At 38.1% G+C, this 15710-nt stretch overlaps 2 long non-coding RNA genes and 1 pseudogene across 2 annotated transcripts; all 3 read left to right on the top strand.

Moving 5' to 3' along the window:
* The first annotated feature begins 1484 nt into the window (after positions 1–1484).
* LOC109174952 lies at positions 1485–1980 on the top strand. Its single transcript, XR_002053217.1, has 2 exons — positions 1485–1587; positions 1814–1980. It is a non-coding gene; the product is annotated as an uncharacterized LOC109174952 (long non-coding RNA).
* Positions 1981–10103: 8123 nt separating this feature from the next.
* On the top strand, positions 10104–11807 carry LOC109174936 (annotated as a pseudogene).
* A 244-nt stretch (positions 11808–12051) lies between these two features.
* On the top strand, positions 12052–13425 carry LOC109174951. Its single transcript, XR_002053216.1, has 3 exons — positions 12052–12230; positions 12776–12880; positions 12992–13425. It is a non-coding gene; the product is annotated as an uncharacterized LOC109174951 (long non-coding RNA).
* The last annotated feature ends 2285 nt before the right edge of the window (positions 13426–15710 follow it).

Here is a 15710-nt window from a genome sequence, read left to right as displayed (position 1 = left end):
TGAATATCATTTCTCACCCTCGATGAGAATTAATAGTCTTGACTTTTCCTTGTAGTATTTTTCTTTCCTCTGAAAGCAAACAAACTACTACAACTTGCTTCTCCAGGAGAGCCCCTGCAAACGATGTTAAGACCTGTAGCATGAAAGTATGAAGAAAAGATCAGAATTTACAGTAATTGCTCATATACACCCACTGCAAAACACAATCTGGATTTCAATTTTGAGTTGTTTTATTACTTGTCATAGACAATTATTTAACTTGTAAACCTGCCATTCATATGGTGGTCCATAGTTGCATCCTTTACTATTTCGATGCTCAAATTTCAAAGCTACCTGTGCAGCACTAGAACACCAAAACATAAGATGTTTGCATTGAACACACACGAGAGAAATCCAATTTATTAGTAAGGGTGACGTCCCTCGTGTTCTTTCAATTGCATTACCACCAGAAATTCAGCGACCAACATAGACTTGTCCAAAGCCTCCTTTGCCAAGAAATGAAATAAAATACCAAAGCAGAAAACAAGAGATTCAATATTAGGCTCAGTATGGGTGACGTCCCTCGTGTTCATTTCATCGTCTTAACTTAACAAGCAGGAAAAAACCTGGAATTATTTCTATCTTACATTTCTAAGATTGTCAAAACAGGCAATTCCATGTTTCAAATAATGCCGATTGGGTATACTTAAAGAGTTATGCCAATATAACAAAGCACAGAAACTGGCATAAAACTTACCAGGAAAGAAGATGAAAAGGTGAATAAGCAGTGCCAAGAATGCTGTCCAAAAGCCATACTCACCCCTGCAAATCAATGTTTAATTTGTTTATTGAAGCTTGGAATTTAATAGCATACACTCACCATGACCATAAACCACAAAAATTAAGGAGAGATGCTTACTTGATTCATGAGACGAGAGTTAAAGGGGTTTGCAAAGAAAACAAAGTAACAAGAAAAGATTTTTGAATAGAAGTTCTCTTGGCAAGCATCAAAACCCTAAGGAAGAGAATCGAAGAATTGTGAGAATAAAACATGCAAGTCTTGACACGCATACTAAACATCATTGACCTAAAAATTAGCACCAATGTCATAGTAATCATGTGAAAATTCAGAGTAAAAGGGAGGAAAAGAAGGGAAGACCAGAGACTGTGCTATACTTTTAGTGCCAAACATTTACAAATAAGGAAGGATGCACAGTAAAAATAATAACAACGAAAACAGTGAAAGATATTTACTTACACAGAGGAGACATTGCAGAGCCAATGGAGTAACAAACCACTCCACTTCTCAGTCTCTTCTTCATCCCTCCCTTGAGATCAAGGGAAACACTGAAACAGAAGCATATCAAATAGAAAAAAGAAAAAAAATTCAAGGTTGAGAGAAATTGTATTTGAGGCCTTTCTATAGAAGATAGCAACTCACAGGAGTTTCAAATGTACCTTTAAAAGTATAGTATAGTCTAGGTTTTTTAGTACTATTAGATCTCCATAATAAATATCCGGAATATGTTCAACCTCGTACACCATAAATTTTATTTAATACTAACAAATATCCAAACTACTGAGATTGTGATGTACCATCAAATAGAAGTATAGAATGTTCTATAGGAAATTAAAGTGGAATAGCATTGGCAGCATTTGGGAAAGTCATATCTAAGAATCTTGCTGCAGCCCTACCACATGAATGAATTAACAATTGCATATCAAATCATAACAAAAATGCTAAAAAAAATCGTGTTGCACCAAATTTATGACAATACCTGATAATTCTTATTTTAAGCTTCTTCTTTTTTTAATAATTAAATGTGTTGTACAGTGTCATGTTTAGAAAAGTAAAAAGGAAACAATATACCTGAAGAATGATCTCTGGTGTCAAGTTAAAGGTAATCCTATTTGGCTGAATAAACAACAAAGATAAGTAGTGTCACAAACTCTGCATAAGAATATGAAAGGACAGACAAAACAGGTAAGAATAACATATTTTTCATTAGCCTTAGAACTAACCTTCTCCACCCAGGAGTCCTTATACTCTACAATCAATGGATTTTGCATTTTCAAAATCAGTGTCATCTATAGAGGAAAGATCTGATACTGATAAGCAGAGCAAAATGCTGAATGTAGTAGAACATTACGGAATTACAGAATTATCAGCGGTAAATGAAAAGAAAACTAAAATTTCAAATTAATTAACAAAATTCAAGCAAGGAGTACCTAAAAGTAGGGCAAAGATCCAAATTGAAAATGAGAAGAACCTTTAAAAAACACACATTTTGGCGTTCAACTAGGAAGCGACGGTCCAAGGAGGAAGAGAAATAGCAAGCCATGATGAACTTAGATAGCAGATTTGATTCGCAGAGAAAAAGGAAAAGCTGAAAGTGGAAAAGAAAAAGAAAAGGGAGAAATTACCGGAAAATCAACCCCCGTCATAAACCTGTTCCAGTACTAGTGCTCCTTCCAACCATATATAACCGGGCGGAGGGTGTAAGGCGGTGACTATGCGAGGCGAGAGATGAGTGGAGAAGCCGAAAGTCGAAAATGAGAAGCGGAGACGGGAGAGTCGAAGACGACGGAGGGGCAGTGAAAATTGCAGAGGCAGAGAGGATCGACTATGAAATAGGGTTAAAAATTTTTGATTACTAAATTTGTAGTGATTTAACATAGGAGGGAGGATATATACATCAGACAGGGAGAATTTTAAAAGTTGCCCCTTATTTTTAGTGGCGGTTTATATAACCGTCGCTAAATACTTATTTAGCGGCGGTTACAACAAACCGCCTCTAATATTATGTTGCTAAATGACTGGTTTTTTGTAGTGCACTAGGGTTATCACACTTAATGTTAATCTCTTTGACTTCAACTCTATAATCTTTAAGTTGTTGTTTCATCCATAAGACTTGAGCGCAATAACTTCCGGCGGCTATATATTCAGTTTCAGTTGTACTTGTTGTAATGGAGTTTTTGTTTCTTGCTAAACCATGATACAAGTCTTCTTCCAAGAAAGTGACAAGTTCCTGAAGTACTCTTTCAATCAATCTTCCATCCGACAAAATCATCATCCGAATAACCAATCAATTCGAATGATCCACCATTCGGATACCAAAGTCCAACACATTGCGTACCTTTAAGGTATCTTAGGATCTTCTTTGTAGATGTGAGGTAACTCTCTTTAGGATTAGACTGAAGTCTTGCACATACTCCTACGACAAAAGAAATATCCGGTCTACTAGTTGTTAGATATAGTAGAGAGCCAATAATTCCTCTATATTTGGCTTGATCAAGATCTTTTCCTTCGTTGTCAACGTCCATTCGTAACAAAGTGTTCTTTGGGATCTTAATAGATGACTTTCTATCAACACCAAACTTCTTAATTAAATCCTTGTGTACTTAGTTTGGTTGATGAGTATTCCTTCGTCACTATGCTTAACTTGCAATCCCAAAAAGTAGTTAAGTTTTCCCATCATGCTCATCTCGAACTTGCTCTTCATTAGCTCAGAGGACTTTTCACTTAACAAAGGGTTGGTATTTCCAAAGATGATGTCGTCAACATAGATTTCGACCAATAGGATATGATCACCATCATTGATATAAAATAGAGTTTTGTCCACTTTACCTTTCGTGAATCCACAATTGATTAGGAAACACGAGAGAGTGTCACTATGACGGCAGGGATGACCCCATTGGTTGGCTTCACCACTACGAACAATTCTTTAAAGCCTAGAACACCCCCACCGCATGAATTCGTTAGCACAACAGCCTTCCACTTAACCAGCATAGCCCAGATGTAGCATTTTCGGTTGGAACTCGAGGAACCCGATATGTCGTGGCAGCAGTTTAAGCAAATGTGCTTCCTATGGTTTGGACCAGGTCTTCGTAGCAACGTACTCTGCTTTCTTGAGAAGCTCAATCAGGAAGGACGTCACATCAAGGAGTACAATGATGCGTTCTAGTCCATGCTCATGCGTACGACATCTGTACGGCATCTACACCACTGGGTTGGACGAATGGCTTCACATTGATGTGGAGAACCAGCGGCCGGCTAACCTTGACGTAGCTATGAACATGGCTCGTTCATTTTCCCGGCATCATGAGTATGCTCTGCGAAACTCCATCGGCCATTTCCATGCAAAAGAGGCGACACGTTTCTCTCTAGCTTCTTCTCTTCTTTTGCAGGTGGACCTTCACACCAGCGACCTCATTTCCGGCGTCTGCAGCTTCCCGCACGCAACACCAGCCCAGGCGACCGCCACCGCAAGCTCAGTCGCTGGCCACTCCGTCGCACCAACTCGACAAACGGCCATGTAGTTCCGACCCTCCAATGGGTCATGGAATTCTACCACTTCGGCCGACATTTACCCTCCCCATGAACGACGACTCTCCCATTCAGAATATGCACACCAGCGATTCAAGGGATTGTGTTTCCATTATGATGAGCGGTGGTGGGCGGTGCACAATTGCAAACATCTTTTCTTATTGGTCAACGACGAACCCGAAGCAACCGCAGATGAACCAGAGACGCGGGACTCCATCAACGTAGACCACCCTTAAATCTCACTACATGCTATTAATGGAATTGGGTGCGACACTACCATACAAGTTAACATGCATGTTGGTTGTGCGTCCGTAACAGCGTGTTCGTGTTGTGTTTTGTGACTAAACAATGTCTGTATTCTAGAAAGTGAGCGAGTGATAAGGAAACCTCTACACTGTGTCGTGTTCGTAGGAACACTGCCTTAAAAGCAATTCCCGACTTCCCACGGTTGCTTTCGACCGGTAACACAGGCACGCTAGCTTGCGCTTGGGCAAAGCCAATAACAAAGCTCAGAATTATAGCAGAAGAAGAAGAATTTGTGTGTATACGTCTGTGTGTATATCTCTGTGAGTCCTGGAGCTTGGTTGCATGGCTATTTATAGTGCATGGTTTAACCAACTCTTTCATACACACCACATGTACATGTGCTATAATTGTGGAAGACTTTGTTGATTGATCCACGTCTCAGGACTTGCGGACAAGAAGAAAAACTCTTACGGACATGCCCAAATATTTAGGCGGCAATATTAATAATTAATAATATAAAAAATTATATTGAATAGCCTTTTTTGTGAATGGACTTTCAACAATCGCCCACACATTTATAGAAAAGGCTGAAACAACGCAAAGTTGGCCTTAATGTCAGTGATTTAAAATCTTGAACTGACACGTAGTGACACTGAGTAACTTTCCTCCCGAGAGTGAAACAAGTCTTGAACTCTTCGTTTGGCCAAGTTTTGAACTCAAATGCACACACCAACATTTATTTCAACACACACGAGTCAATGCTTTGACCACTAAATCTCACTCTGTCAAGTCTACCTCAACATAGATCACTCTTTTAGAGTTACAGAGTTATTAGGACTAACATCATTTCACTTATGTGAGTCTTTCCACGACCTCGTCATGAATTCCTCACCTTACCGAACTCAAAGCCATTTCCCTTGACGTCTCAATGATGGATTTTCGGTTTAGCCCTTTTGTTAGAGGATCTGCAATATTCCTCTCAGACTTCACATATTCCATCGTGATTACTCCGGTCGTAATCAATTGTCGTATAGACTCATGTCTGACTCTTATGTGCCTTCTTTTTCCATTATAGGCACTGTTTTTCACAACACAAATGGTCGTTTGTGAATCACAATGCAACAGCACAGAAGGTGTTGGACACCCCCACAATGGTATGTCTGCCAACAAGTTTCTCAGCAAATTCTGCTTCTTGGCTTGCTAGATCAAGAGTTATGAACTCTGCTTCCATAGTTGATCTAGCTATACACGACTGTTTAGTCGATTTCCATGAGACCGCTGCTCCGCACATAGTAAACATGTATCCGCTGGTGGAGCTAGCATCGTCACCTTCATTGACCCAATTAGCATCGCAGAACCCTTCCATCACTGCTGGGAATCCTACATAGTCAAGACCCCAATCCAGTGTGCCTCGGAGGTACCGTAGTACCCTGTTTAGTGCATCCCAATGTGCACTACCTGGGTTGTGAGTATAGCGACTGAGTCTATTCACTACAAAAGCAATATCAGGCCTAGTATAATTCATTAGGAACATTAAACTTCCAATAATTTTTGCATATTCTCCTTGAGATGTACTTTCCTCCTTGTTTTTAAACAGTTTGATACTCGGATCATAAGGGGTTTTAGTCGGAGTCACATCAAAACTATTGAACTTCTTTAATAGTTTTTCAGTATAATGGCCTTTGAGCCGGATGGTAACCTTTAGTGGTTTTTGTAACTTTTACCCCAAGAATCACATCGGCTTCCCCTAGATCCTTCATATCGAATTTGGTACTCAAGACCCGTTTTGTTTCACTGATTGTGTAAATATTTGAACTAAATATCAACATATCATCTACATAGAAACATATAATCACAACTGTAGACTCAATCTCTTTCGAATATAAGCAAGCATCTGACCGGTTAGCAAGAAACCTAGGTCTAATAAGGTATTGTGGAACTTTTCGTACCACTGTTTAGGGACTTGCTTCAAGCCATATAAAGACTTTTTGAGTCTACATAACTTTCCTTCTTGACCAGGTTCGGCACACCCAGGAGGTTGCTCCATGTAGATTTCTTCTTCCAAGTCACCATTAAGGAACACAGTTTTTACGTCCATCTGGTGGACTAACAACCTGTGCATTGAGGCTACGCAAACAAAACACGAATGGTTGCTATTTTTGTTACTGGTGAATATGTATCAAAGTAATCTTCACCAGACATCTGGGTATAGCCTTTAGCTACAAGTCTGGCTTTAAATCTTTTAATAGACCCATCTGGTCTTAATTTTCTTTTAAAGATCCACTTGCAACCTACTGGTTTACACCCTTTTGGGAGATATACTAAATCCCAAGTGAGATTTGACTTAATTGAGTCTAACTCACTTTTGATGGCTTCTTTCCACAATGTGCAATCAACAGACCTCATGGCCTCGTCAACAGATTTCGGCTCTTCTTCTAAAACTAACTGACAAATGAAATGATCACATATTTCATTTATATCATGCAATTCAGTCATGTAAGTAATGAAATCTGAACCAAAACTTTTCTCAGTTCTTGACCTTTTACTTCTTCTAGGTTCACAAAAGTCATCTAGAGAACTAGTAAAAGGAAGACATGCAGGTTCACCAAATTGATGGCTATTATCAGTTAGGTTGTGAGCATTTTTCAATGGAAATATGTTTTCGAAGAATACAACATCTCATGACTCACATATGGAATGATCCTTTAAACAAATAAATCTATAGGCGGCGCTGTTTTCAGCATAGCCCACAAGAATGGCATCTAAAGTTTTAGACCCTATGTTGGGTCTTTTGAATGATGGAAGTCCCACTTTGAGGTAATTTAAGTTGGGGGCATGCCCTTTCCACAGCTCATACGGGGTTTTCTCAAACCCTTTATGGGGAACCCTGTTCAAGACGTGATTAGCTGTTAACACGGCTTCTCCCCACAGGGAATCTGGAGCACCTGCACTAATTAGCATTGCATTGAGCATTTCTTTCAGAGTTCTATTTTTTCTTTCTGCTATTCCATTTTGTTGTGGAGTGTACGGAGCAGTTACTTCATGAATAATTCCAGACTTTTCACACAAGTTTTTCAAAAATTTTGATTCATATTCACCTACCCTATCAGAACGAAGCCTTTTGATCTTCTTATCTAGTTGATTTTCTACTTCTGATTTAAAAATCAAGAATTTTTGTTCTGCTTTGTCTTTCGTTCTTAACAAAAACACTTTTGTAAAGCGGGAAAAATCATCAATGAAAGTTATATAATACCGCATTCCACCTCTACTTTCAGTACTCTTAAAGTCAGCCAGATCAGAATGTATCAATTCTAAAACTGAAGTAGAACGAGAGTTTACAGCAGAAAATGATTTTCTAGCAAACTTAGCTTCAACACATACTTCACATTGGGAATATGAATCAGTAGACAGATTTGGCAATAAATCCATACTTTTTAGTCTATTTAAGCAGTTTAAGCCAATATGACATAGTCTACCATGCCAAATATTTAATGAGACAGAAAAGTAAGCTAAAGAAGCATTATTATTATTTGGGTCGTGCCAATTAACAACACCATGATTCGGTGCAGACCTAACTACGTTTACATCCAGCACAAAAGGCCATTACGTAAATATCCTTTCCCGAGGTATTTTCCCCCTCGAGTCATGACTAGGCGGTTAGACTCAAAAACTAACTTAATCCCAGCCTTATTCAACAAGGCTCCAAAGATTAAGTTTCTACGGAGGGTAGGAAGTATAACACATTTTGTAAGAGCAGTTTCTTACCAGAAAATAACATAATTTCTACTGTTCCACTACCCCTTACCTCAGAAACGCTGGAGTTCCCCATGAAAACTTGTTCCCCTTCAGTTGACACGAACTCTTTGAACATGTCTTTGTTGGTGCAGAAGTGATGGGAGGCTCCAGTGTCTACCACCCATTCATCTTGATTTTGTACTAAGTTGACCACGCAATCACTTCGGTGTCTTCTGCATTCTCAAGTAAGTTGGCTTGATTCCTTGAATCATCATGGTTTGCTTTTTGGGAATTCTGATTGTGAATCCCTTTGCGGTGATAGCATTGTGCTGCACGATGCCCCTATTCCCGCAAACGAAGCATCCACCGCTTTTCCCTTCTTCTTTTTTTTTTTTTTTTTTCTGAATTTTGTCATTTTTGAAGCGGTTGTCATTGTTGTTGGGCTTGTTGTTTTTTTTTTTTTTTTTTTTTTTTGACCTCCAGGTTTTGCCTTGTTCTGATTAAAACTCAATTCAACAATGTTAGCCTTAAAATTTCCAGAAAAGTTAACCGACCTGTTTTCGCGAATTGTCGCTTCAATGTTGATGGATTTCACCAACTCCTCCAATGTAGTTGCCTTTGAATTATGCTTCATTTTGTTTTGGAAACTTTCCCAAGATTCAGGCAATTTCTCTATTAGTTACGGAGTATTATCCAACCTAATATATAAATATATCCATTATATATACAGAGTATATATTTAATATTTTCTTAACTCCAACTTAACTGACAGTCCGACACCTTTGCGCCGCTGAAGCCCTAGATCATCTATGAAGATGAAGCCCTCGATCGCGTTCTCCTCCCTACCTCTTCTCCTCAATCGACTACGCAGTTGTGAACCTTCTCCTCGATTAACACGTAGCTGTGATATAAACCTTTTCCCCGCTCATCTCAGCCGTCTCAAACACTCGTTGGCATATTGTTCTGCCGAGAAAGTTTGTATGAGGATGAGGAATGCAATGAAAGAAAACTCGCTGCATTGATCGTTTCTAAGGTAATCGCTATTATGCCTTCGTTAGTTTCTCATCTATTGTTAGAGTTCAGGGACTTAGTGTTCTTTATTTCTAATTTATTTTGTTTGTTTAGATTACAGTGCTTATATACATTTAACTTTGGATAATCAAATTGGAGTTCTATGTTGTGTTTTATTATTTGAAAATTCATTTAAGTAATTTTTTGAAGATTTGTTGGGAGGATGCTGATGTCAATTTACTCATCATAAGTAAATTTTAAAAGAAATGGTTGCTGTGTGAGATCTGTGTTCTATATTTGTAATGACATGTTAAGTAAAGTCTAACATATATTATTTTAAGTAATCATATATTCTGCTACTAGCTTTGAGAACTATCCACTGAATATGGAGTAACCTGTGTCATCATATACTGTGTTATAATGCTCTGGTTCCTGATGGTAATGTGCTATTGTGCTGGTTTTTGTAACATAAAATCCATGCCTCTGTCTATGCACACCAGAAAAAAATGGTCATGAGTCAGAATAGCTGCCAATTCTCCTCACAGTTGTGCTAGTTCTATTATTTGTCATTCTATGCTATGAGATAGTATCTACCAAAACTTGTGATTATTGGAAGCATAGAATGTTAAATTGGTCACATTTCTTATATACTAGTATACTATGTTTAAATTTCTAATTCTTTATCTTTCAAATTTTAGGTGAAAGGTTTTCTAAAATTGTTGGCAGCCCTTATTATATGGCTCCCGAGGTGCTAAAGCGAAACTATGGAAGTGATGTTTCTTGTAGTTAATATAATTCTTTTGATACAGAATCTGAACAAGGTGTTGCCCACGCAATTTTACGTGGTGCAATAGAACGTGAACCCTAGCCAAGTATTTCAGAGAGTCTAAAGTCTTGTGAGGCAAATGTTGGAGCCAGATCCCAAGCTTTGACTAACTCCAAAACAAGTAATTGGTATGCTACTTTTGTGTGTTGATCAGTTTCTTTTATGGTAACACATTGTATTTTCACTTTAATTTTTGGAAGTCTGTTGTTTCATTTATTGATAATGTGACGAATGCTGCTATAATTTAGCAGTGGTTATGGTTCCTTTTTTTTTTTTTTTTTGTTCGTTCTTGGAGGGATGGGGTTGGGAGATAAGTGAAGCGGAAAAAATAGTGGGAACATATTTGTCAGGGGAAAATGTCATTCATTTTTTCCCCTTCCATAAGACTGTTGTAAAGAAGAAATAAGGGCTTGCGAGTTATTTTCTTGCTGTAACAATTTGTGCTAATTGTTGTCGCTTACCTTGAGGTTTATAGTGGTTGCTTTTCATAAATTCTGTGCTCTGCACAGTGAACAAGTTCCATCTCTGTGCAGAACATCCTTGGCTCCAGAATGCTAAGAAGGCTCCAAATGTTCCTCTGGGAGATGTCGTGAAGTCAAGGCTGAAGCAGTTTTCCTTGATGAATAGGTTCAAGAGAAAGGCTTTGAGGGTCAGTTACTTAGTTTCTATGTTCTAAAAGGATTTTTACTTCTATTATACGAGTGGGCTTTCAGAAATATTGGAAACTTCCCCTTGGCCTGTAGGTTATTGCTGATTTCTTGTCCAGTAAAGAAGTTGAAGACCTCAAAGAAATATTTGGGAAGATAGATGCTAATAATGATGGTATCGTTTCAATTGAAGAATTGAAAGTTGGACTTCAAAAGCTCAATTCTCAGCTGGCAGAATCTGAAATACAGATGCTCATTGAAGCCGTGAGTCTATCTGGATACTTGCACTATAATACCTTATTACTTTACCATGCTTGTTCCCTGAGCTAAATTTATATATGCTGGATAATTTTCATTTTGCTTCTTTTGTTTCCTCATGTGCATGGTTTACTATAGAGTAAGAGCTCATATGGCCAGCTTTTTTAAAAAAAGACTCAACTTGGAGCTTGTTGAGGTGAAGGGTTTTTCCTGTTACCTACGCCCTACCCTTACCCCGAAAACCCTTTTAGTTGGCCAAACAATGCAAAGTCCCCTGTGCAGAACTTATTGCACTCAAAGTGGTTGAGTTATGGTGCAATTTGGTAATCATTCCCAGTAAAGGAGGAAACTATTTATTTTTGAATTAGTGGGCAAATTGTAGCGTGCTAAATCATATTGCAACTCTACTGTTTCCTGCATTTTAGATTTACTTTAAAGTTATTTCTTCGCATCTTGAGCATTATAGCATATGCACCTTTTATTTTTGTTTGTTTATTTATTTTTTGTAAAATAGCTACGGGTCAAAGTGCTACCTGTAAATACCAGTTGCCACAAGCATCCCACAGAAAAAATGAAAATAATAAATGAAAGTAATAATATATGATTATTTTGTTTTACAGATTGATACCAACAACAAAGGAACTCTAGATTATGGAGAATTTATTGCTGTTTCACTCCATTTACAAAGAATGGCTAATGACAAACATTTGCGCAAGGCTTTTTCCTATTGGTAATTCCTATTGCTAGTAGCTTCCTCTTTTTCAGGCTGCATTTTCAACAATTATTTGTTTTTTCTTGTATGGAGGAGGGAGTATGAAAGATAATATGCGGAAATTGTTTCTTTCTTGATTTGATTTATGTGCGGAGGTCCTACTTCCTTCCTTATTTGCCTTTTTGCAGAACATTCTTCTGACCATGCTGAATGTTTGAAGCTCTGCAAAAGGGTTGAGTACACAATTTGTGCCTGGTATCTCTTGTAGTTTGAGGATCTCATGGTAATACTAGTATCTGTTTTCTTGTAACTTGCTCCACCCAAAAAACACAATTCCATTTCATTTTGCTTCTACATTTCCTTGTTGGATTGCAGCAACTCTACTCCTTATTTGATCCTGTATATATCGCTCAAAAACTGGAATAGCAGAACTAGAGTTCAGATGAAATTGACATTCTTGAACAAAATTTCTTGACTTACTTATTTCAAGTAGGATAACACCCTCTGCCTAGAATATTGTGCGGTCCTTGGTTTGTAAAACTCTGTGTAAGAGATTAAAAAAAATTACTTACCTAAGTTAAAATTTTAGTATGATTAGGGACACTAAGCTTCTTTAATGGCCCTGGAAATAAAACTCATGGCACTCCTGCTACTTTGTTACAATATTATTCCTTTTATCAAAGAAACTCTTCATTCCATTCTTGATGTCAAGATTCATGTTTGACTGTAATTCTCTGCATGTTTTCTCATGTATTCCCGTATGTATTTTTGTCTGAATTAATTATTCTATTAGAGGGAATAAAACCATTCTATGCCAAATGACAGTTTATCATTTTTCCCAATAACAAATTTATGATATCTCTTCCTACTCTGATAGTGTCATATTATTAAATTTGTATCATCCTCTAGTAGCTTTGATGCCTTATTTTCCTCTATTTGGTTGGGTGCACAGCAATGAAGAAATCTTTGAAGTTCTATGACCTTCTCATTCTTTTCCACTCTTCATGATTCTCTTTTCTTTTACTAATGTGCAGATAATGGATAAAAGCAATTTTGAAATAGCAACTGATGAGGAGATTGAGGTTGCACAGTCCGGGCGGTGTATTCTAAATCTTCCCATCACAGTTGATGAATCTAAGGTTTGTAATTGCATATATTTGTTCTAAGAACAATTTTCGCAGTTTTACACTTTTACTGTATTTAGTATGTGCTGACTCACCAATTTGAGTTACAATTTTTGGTGAGTGCAGCTTAACAAAACAATTTTGAAGAAGTACTTTGCGGAGCATCCAACGGAAAATCTACCTGAATTTGCTGATAAGGCATTTGTCTAGTTATAGCTGGAAAGTATAAGGTTCTATAAGAAGCTTTAGCCTATGCTATAAAGTTCTAAGAAACATTAATGCTTTATAGTCTGAATAAATTTTGTTTGCTACATTGATGTGAATATAAGCATAATATTTGATGTTCAATGGCAGACATTTACTGTTTACCTAAATTTGAGAAGCTCTTTTGGTTGAATGCTATTAGATTGGTAGTGGAAAGACCTACATGATGTTGGGACCTCCAAGTGCTATGGTTGATGTTCTAATTCTCTTTCAGCCAATTGTCTACAGGGTGTTGTTCCTCACATTTTCCAAGAGCTTTGAAAGTACTTGGTAAAGAAAATTTTCATTTGTATTTGTTGCAGGAGCTGCAATTGCTGGTTCTACAATTGATAAGGTGGATTGAAACATTATAGCGATTCCACTCCATCAGTGCCGGAAGAAGAATCCATTAAGATCAGCGATAAGAAACAGCAAGAAAAGAAGCTCATCATCATCACGAGAGCAAGAAGAAGAAGATGGATAAAAATGGCGAAAAAGATGGTGCAGTTTCTTCTGTGACATGGAAGGTTATAGAGAAGAAGAGAGGAGAACCACAGGCAGAGTTCAATTTGGATTATTTACCTGCAAGAACACATGAAATGTGTATATGCTTTTCATTAAATATATTACCAGCTTGCAAAAAGGAATATATATATATATATATATATATATATATATATATATATATATATATATATATATATATATTTCACTACAGAGGGGTTCCTCTCTGTGGTGAAATGATTTTTTTTATTGACTACGTCAAGTTTTTCGACCACCAAAGTGGTCGGAAAATTCGGACCTGCCCGACTATTCTACTTGCCATTTTTTTCGACGGCCGTAGAAAAGTGGTCGCTATTTTTCACCACTTCTTCAGTGGTCGAAAATAGCGAAGGGGATTTTTCTGGACACCTAAATTGGTCGGAAAAGTGATCGGAATTGGTGTTTCCGACCGAATTAAGGCCATTTCCGACCACTTTTAAGTGGTCGGAAATCTGCTGATTTCCAGCAGTGGTTGTGTTTTGTGACTAAACAATGTTTGTATTCTGGAAAGTGAGCGAGTGATAAGGAAACCTCTAAACTGTGTCGTGTTCGTAGGAACACTGCCTTAAAAGCAATTCCTGACTTCCCACGGTTGCTTTCGACCGGTAACACAGGCACGCTAGCTTGCGCTTGGGCAAAGCCAATAACAAAGCTCAGAATTATAGCAGAAGAAGAAGAAATTTGTGTGTATACGTTTGTGTGTATATCTCTGTGAGTTCTGGAGCTTGGTTGCATGGCTATTTATAGTGCATGGTTTAACCAACTCTTTCATACACACCACATGTACATGTGCTATAATTGTGGAAGACTCTGTTGATTGATCCACGTCTCAGGACTTGCGGACAAGAAGAAAAACTCTTACGGACATGCCCAAATATTTAGGAGGCAATATTAATAATTAATAATATAACAAATTATATTGAATAACCTTTTTTGTGAATGGACTTCCAACAGTTCGACTCCGGGAGTATAAATAACTTTATTGACGTTATCACCGCCAAGGCTTTAGGACTAACGATCCGGGAATGCCCTTCTTTGCAGGTTGCAGTTGCTAGTGGGCAAAGGATCTCGGGATCCGGCGTGCGCGAAGACGTGTTGCTCTAGAAAGATGGCTAGCGGTTATCAGTTAATATATATGTAATCCCGCTCGTTAGTTTCGAATTATTTTTGGGTGTTAGGTGGCTTCGTACTCCGGGTGCTATTCTCTGGGATTTTAATGCACTAACTATGAGCTTCTCCTACAATAACCGCAAGATCACTTGGCAGGGTGCACATATTAATCCTTTTATTATATTGCATGCGATGTAGCCCCAGGTAAGTGTTCATTCTGTCCTTGATCACGTTTTGGCTGACTTCTCTACCCTATTCCAGGAACCGACATCTTTACCGCCACAACGGAGCTGTGACCATCGTATAATAATGGTACACGGTGCTGATCCAGTCGCAGTTCAACCCTACCGTTATCCTCAGGCCCAGAAGGACAAAATTGAGCGCCAATGTACCTCAATGTTAGAACTCTGCATTATAAGGCCTACCCGTTCCCCTTACTCTTCCCCGATTTTGCTAATGCTTAATCATGATCAATCATGGAGCTTTTGCATTGACTACCGCGAACTGAACGCGAAAATCGTTAAGGACAAGTTTCCCATTTTCGTCACCGAGGAGCTACTGGATAAATTACATGGATCACGGTATTTCACTAAATTGGACTTATGCTCAAGATACCATCTAATTCGGATGCATCCTGACGATGTAGAAAAAACTGCCTTCTGAACCCATCATGGCCATTTTGAGTTCCTCGTAATGTCGTTTGGGCTCTGCAACACTCCGTCTACTTTCCAGGCTCTTATGAATAAGAATTTTGGTTCCCTATTACAAAAATTTGTTTTAGTTTTTTTTTATTTTTTATTTTTCATTTTTACGACATACTAATTTATAGCAGGTCATGGGTCGAGCATACTCAACACGTATGAACCGTTTTAAGCCTCCTCCGCCGACATCAACTGTTACTTAAACGTTCCAAGTGCTCTTTTGGTACCGAACATGTTTGTTATCTAGG

Source organism: Ipomoea nil, unplaced genomic scaffold (genome assembly GCF_001879475.1).
Source record: "Ipomoea nil cultivar Tokyo-kokei standard unplaced genomic scaffold, Asagao_1.1 scaffold0672, whole genome shotgun sequence".
NCBI lineage: Eukaryota > Viridiplantae > Streptophyta > Magnoliopsida > Solanales > Convolvulaceae > Ipomoea > Ipomoea nil.
This window is presented reverse-complemented; position numbering and strand designations above follow the sequence as displayed.